The sequence below is a fragment of the Rhipicephalus sanguineus genome, chromosome 2 (genome assembly GCF_013339695.2).
Source record: "Rhipicephalus sanguineus isolate Rsan-2018 chromosome 2, BIME_Rsan_1.4, whole genome shotgun sequence".
In the NCBI taxonomy this organism is placed as follows: domain Eukaryota; kingdom Metazoa; phylum Arthropoda; class Arachnida; order Ixodida; family Ixodidae; genus Rhipicephalus; species Rhipicephalus sanguineus.
Window position 1 is genome coordinate 182,583,819 of NC_051177.1, and position 6,113 is coordinate 182,589,931.

Below are 6,113 nucleotides of genomic sequence, written 5' to 3' on the forward strand. Positions count from 1 at the left end.
CGACGTACAGAGTAATGGATAGCCTCGATCACTGCCAATTGGCCGGATAAATGTGGGTCACTAAACCGGCAAACGCTTGTTCGCGAAAGGACTGGCCGGGAGCGACTCTGGGCTCCCAACTAATGCCGCGAGACAAGCGGCTTAAGGTGGCGGTTCCACTACCACCATCTTGCGAACAGTTCGAAAAACGACAACAGACGACGCCACTCATCCACGTTTGCAAAAGCGAGAAAATTGCGCGCGCAAGTATGGTCAGCGTCGCCTCGCGCGTGTTTTATATGTTATATGTCGCGCTAGGTGACGGAAATCGGCCGACAAAAAGCAAGGAGCACAAACGCGGACGGCGTCTTTCACCTACAATCGGGGCCAACTGTTGGCGTCGTTTCAACGACATGACGATAAGTTCCCCAGTGACAGCTGGCAGACTGAAACCGGCGTCGTTTCGCTCAAGTGTTTTCGCAAATACACAAACGATCTTGTCTCTCTCACTTACGTCCATGGATTAACGATTGAACATAGCATGAACCAAACGCTTCGAAGCGAATGAATGCACTGGCACGGCCGCTGGATAAAAACAAGGTCGTGGCACTGGCACTGGCATCGCCGCTAACCTTCTTTTTGATGTTGCGACTATAGTTTTCTAGTTCCCTATCCGCCTCGTGCATCGGTATGGTGGCGCCACCGCTCGGCTCCCCTGGTGACTAGCGAGGAGAAAGGAAGATGTGCCCTCTCCCAACGCCCCATAGGATCCCATGCATTTTGATGGAAGTTTGCAATTCCGTTGCGCAGAAACAAACTAGCGCCATCTGTTGACAACACACCACACCGACGATGGAACACCTCTTCTTGCTTCCACCGCTCTGCAATGTCGTTAGTTAACCTCTCTCTCTGCTTTTTTATATTGTTTTTTCGTTAGCGTAGCAGCGCGCAGGGCTGTTCGCGGAGCGCTCAGAGGCTCAGACGAGCCGACGAGCTGCGAGCGCAGCGTTGCGCTGGTGGGACCCTTGCTGTGGTCGTGCATTGTCAATAGGTTTGGGCGTTTTTGCGGTTGTGTTTCAGTGCTCTCTAAATGTAGGACCGCGAGCCTTAATTCGTTTATTTTCGCGGTTAAACGCCGTTGCTTCTTCCGCCGCACGACGGAAATATCGTTGGCAGATAAGAAGGGTGCATCGCAGCGGAGCTCTTTTTGTTTCCCACGAAGTGCGCGCTGCATATGCGAGTCTCGCCCCGCACAGGCTGCCAAAGCTGCCTCTCCGGCCTAAAAGAAAGGAATACATTTGATCACATTACGAAATACATCGTATAAAAATAATCTACCAGAGAGCAACAAAGAGAACGGCCGCTTACCTTGTTCGTTGCACAGCCCTGATCCACTGTCCTCTTCTGTCATTTTCGTACTTCCTCCAGGGGAATCGGTAGAATATCACCTTTGGCAGCTTTCCTGCGGTGTTTTTATAGCTGTTGTGGCACTCTCCAACACAACAATACACAGAAGTGGCCTTTTATTGCGATAGCAATTATATGGACAGTCTCGGCTGGATTTTGCCGTCGCCGTCATGCACCGTATATGTATATGTATGTATATATATATAAAAGCCCCAAAGAAAAATAATTCAGAAAGATGCTTCCGAAGCGCGGAATCGAACCAGGGACCTCTTGTTCCGCAGCGAGTGGCGCTATCCACTACGCCACGAAACGCAGATCCTCCACGTAGCAAACGGCGAGCGTTATATACATACCCTTTACCGCTGGACGGACTCACAGACGGCAGGCGATAATAAAGCTTTCTTCATTACTAGCGAGATGGCGCTAGCAGCGCGACGGGCGCATTTAAAAGTCGTCGTCGAGCTCGCTCGCTTCTTATATTTGCGCAGCGAGACATTGCCCTTCCGTTGTCTGCTCGCGCGGTTTTCTCGCGGTGAAGGGAAGAGGAATGTTTCACGCTTTCACCGTGATGTCCGCGCTCATGTTACCGAGCGTACGAAAGTCACTCGAGCTGAAGGGACGCCGCTAAACGAACAAACAGAAGATGAGCGCGAACTATCAAGTGTCACAGCTCGACACTTGAAGCACGCTAGTCTCCTTCGCTGCTTCGGCCGCCTTTGCAACAGGAACGCTGTTCAAACTGAGAGTATCCATTGGCGAGCCTCACTTCGTATAGCATTAATTTCTTGCTATCGCATTCATTGCTTCGCCCTTGCGGCGAAACTGTGACTTTTTTCGACCGTTTATCACTGCGGTCCGCCATGGTGATTAACCTAGTTTGCAGTGGTGAACCGGTCAACCGTAAGCCGGCGCCACCGGCACATCTGTGTTTTGCCACTTTTGCCGTAGATGGCGCCACCTGTCCGTTTCAAAGCAGCAGCGCACGAGGCGGATAGTGGCGTTACAGATACGAAATTGTAAACAATACGTTATCTAGGTTACCGAAAAGGTAACACGTTACCGGTAACGGCGTTACTGCCAACACTGAAGTACGGTTAGTGACGCCTCGCGCGTCTCCTGCGTGCCGCGCGAGGCAGCGGGAATCGACCGATGAAAATCAAGGAGCGTAAACGCGGACGGCGTCTTTCACCCACAATCGGCCGAGGGTTGGCGTCGTTTGAAGGACGCGACCAAAGACAATTGACAGTTGGCGGACTTTTTTTTTTGTTTTGAAAGATAGCCTTGCCAGGCATTCGAAAACTTGTTACGGGCACCAGTAATTCGCGAAAAAAACGAAACAACACTTCCCTAAACAGCCGAATGTGGCAAAACAGTCAGCGAGGGCATGCACTTCTACCCCATTTGAGTCTAGTAGTCTGAAGGACTCTCCGCTTTTGCTGGACCGTTTACGTACATACTTCCAAAACTCAGCCGGCCTGTCAGAGGCGCTTTTTTTCTAAGAATTCAATGTACGAACTATGATCCCGTTTATATAGGCGTTTAGAGAGAGTTCGAAAAAAGCTGAACTCTTCCTTCCACTCGCTGGATGGAGAACATTTAGATTTCCTGTGTGCGTGATCTTTATGCTTCAGTGCACTGATAAGTTCAGATGAAAACCAGTGGGGATATTTACGTTGTTTAGGTGTATACTGGGGAATAAAATTAAGCACGCTGCTCAGTACAAGCTTCGTAAACCGATCAACCTGGTCATCAACATTAGGTTTGTCAGTAACCTGTGACCACTCAACGGTGGACAAGTGATGATAGAGGCCCGTGTAATCACCTCGCTTGAACGCAAATCTTGGAGATTTGTTTACGTAACTGCCGTAGCTCGTTGTTTCGGCTGATGCAGATAATCTTACGTTAAGTGGTGGGTGGAATTTGTCCGGACGTACAAGAGAGATGTTGGAGCGGGAAACTTCAAGGGGTTGATCGTTTGACACACACAGGTCTAAGACGTTGCCACTGGAATTGACGACTGAATTATGTTGTACTAGGGAATTAAACGCCAGAAAGTCCAAGAGCAGGCTGCACTTTTTCTCTGTGAAATGATTGTAATGAGAAAAGGTAAGCGTGCTCCATTCAATTCCAGGTGCATTGAAATCCCCAAGAACAATAATTCTGTGCCCACTATGAGAAGATATCACAAGTTCAATAGAAGACATGACATCGTGAAACGAGGCAGGGGAAATGCTGGGCGGTAAATAGAAGCATCCAATCAACAATTTTTCACGGCGCTCAAGGTTGATTTCTAGCCAGATCGATTCTTCGATAGTTTCTAGGTCTTTCCGTCTAACGGATTTGAGTGAACTGTCTATGGCAATCAGCACGCCACCGCCTTTCTGTTTGGTCTCACTGAAATCTCGGTCACGGCGGAAGGTGGTGTATGTCGGGGGAAAAAAGTCCGATGAGGGAATTTCAGTGCCGAGCCAGGTTTCAGAAATAGCGATAATAGGAAAAGAAGACGAAAGAACATTAGAGAAAAACTCCAGTGTCTTGGTACGCAGACCCCGAGCATTTTGGTAGAATATGTCTACGTTACACGGCACTTTCGATTCCAGGCACTAGCTCAGAGGGATGAAGCATGTCATTGCGCAGCTCCCCACGAAATGGCTTGAACAGGCATCCGAGGGGCCACATCGAAGGGTCATTCAGGCGTTGTAGCGTTTCCTCGTCAACTTCGATATAGAATGAAGAATATGACTGGAATCTTGTTTGAAGTCGCCGGCAGGAAATGGGAGACATATCGAATGAAGCAATATGTTTTTTGATGTCAGCAGCAGTGGTGTCCGGGCTCAGCTTCGTAACAAAAATGGCCTTTGGCCGTTGTGGCCGTTGTGGCCGCTGAGCTACAGATATAGTGGATGTCTTCAATGCTCCAACGAGGCGGGTTTCTTCTTTCTTACACCCTCAGTTACCGCTGCAGAAGAGGCTGTCGCAGGCATCACACTGACACGCTCGGACGTGTCTACGTCACATGGCGGCGAATTCGAAGATGAAAGAATTTTGGACAGAGGTTGTTCAGAGTACGCAGGTTGCTTGGAGGTCACAGATCGGCCAACGGTCACCTGCTCTGGAGGGATCACAGGTGCCTTCACTGACACGGCGGCCGTGCGGCGCGTCAGCTCCTCACACAGGAAGCGGACCTCTGCACGAAGGGAGGCGACCACACGGGCTTGTTGTTCAACACCGCGGGAATGATCCTTACGGAGGCGCTCGTTTTCTTCGCGTAGTTGGGATACCTCGTCGCTGAGGAACGAGATTCCCTCCAACGCGTCGAGGAGGAGGCGGCGCAGCCCGGCGAGGTCACCACCCGGAGGGGCACACGTGGAGAGGGAACCGGTTTGAGAGCTGCAGTGCTCATCGCTGCACGCCGCCGAGTTGTCTTCGTTAGGCTTACCAGAAGAACTGCTCAGATCACATAAATTGCAGCAAAATGAGCGCGATCCAGACTTCAGAAGTTGCAGCTCTTCATCAGGCCAGGTTACACACTTCGCATGAACACGTTTAGAACAACTTTCACAGCGGAAAAACTGCTGCTTACCGAAAAACGGGCAGGAGCATAGCAAGCATGCATCCCGACTAATAAATAATAATAATAATAATAATAATAATAATAATAATAATAATAATAATAATAATAATAATAATAATAATAATAGTCGAGCGGTCGCCAAACGTAGCCGGAAATGTACAACAGAGCTGAAAACTTGCGCGCCTCGTATCCCTGCTGCACAAAAGGAATCGTCTCAGGCGTTAGAATAGAAACGGCCGATTCTTCTTTTTCAACAATCTGCCAAATCCCATTTTCAACGACAAAGGATGCTCTTGTTTCTCCGGGGTTGCTGGCTATCGTTGGGCTTTCCGAACGAGCGGCCGTCGGCTAAGTGACCTACATACTGAACCAGATATTGAGAAAAGAGCCTTTGACAATGCGGATGTACAAGTGAGATCTGTACGGGAATATTTCTGCGAATCAGTGTGCCGCTTTCTTGAAGTGCTGAAAGGGCAGGAGGATGTACCAGAGTGGATTTCACGAGTGGAACTATTGTTGCGCATGCCAAAGTTTTGATTGTAGTCAGCTCAGTGCTGACGGTTCATAGTTGCACCTTGGAATTGTATAGCTCTACCCTTGTTTTTTTTTTTTTTTGGTGAGTATGTAAATAGTCTTGATTTGCAAGGCAATAAAGAAAAAAAAAGTGAGCGTCGGTGGTTCAGTGGTAGAATACTCGCCTGCCACGCGGGTGGCCCGGGTTCGATTCCCGGCCGACGCAAGATTTTTTTTTTTTTTGTGCCATTGCTTTTACCCGAGGCTGTTCGATCTCACTCGACATTTTTTTCTCAGGCCTGAGAAATTATCTCTTTACCAGCTCGACGTAAGATCCGTTCGAATCACCTGCACCAGATGACCAGACTGAACTGCTTCACAGCGGCGGACAAGAAATCCAGAAATCATGCAGCAGCCAATGGTGCAAGCACAACACGACACTAGAATGAATAAATCTCGAGGTGCAGGCACGGTGCAGGCCTTGCTTTCTCCGCATGATGTACGCGTCCACGCCTGTTTGAGAGTTGTCGAACCGCACGCACTGATGGTTTCTGAGGTGCAAACACCGTCCCACGTTGCACAGAAACCTCAGATGCGCGAACGTAAGGCTGAAATGGCACCCACTCCTGAATTCTACCTG

At 49.3% G+C, this 6,113-nt stretch overlaps 1 non-coding gene across 1 annotated transcript; it reads left to right on the forward strand.

Annotated features, from left to right (window-relative positions):
* Window positions 1-5,628: 5,628 nt before the first annotated feature.
* On the forward strand, window positions 5,629-5,699 carry Trnag-gcc (transfer RNA glycine (anticodon GCC)). The gene has a single exon. It is a non-coding gene; the product is annotated as a tRNA-Gly (tRNA).
* Window positions 5,700-6,113: the final 414 nt, after the last annotated feature.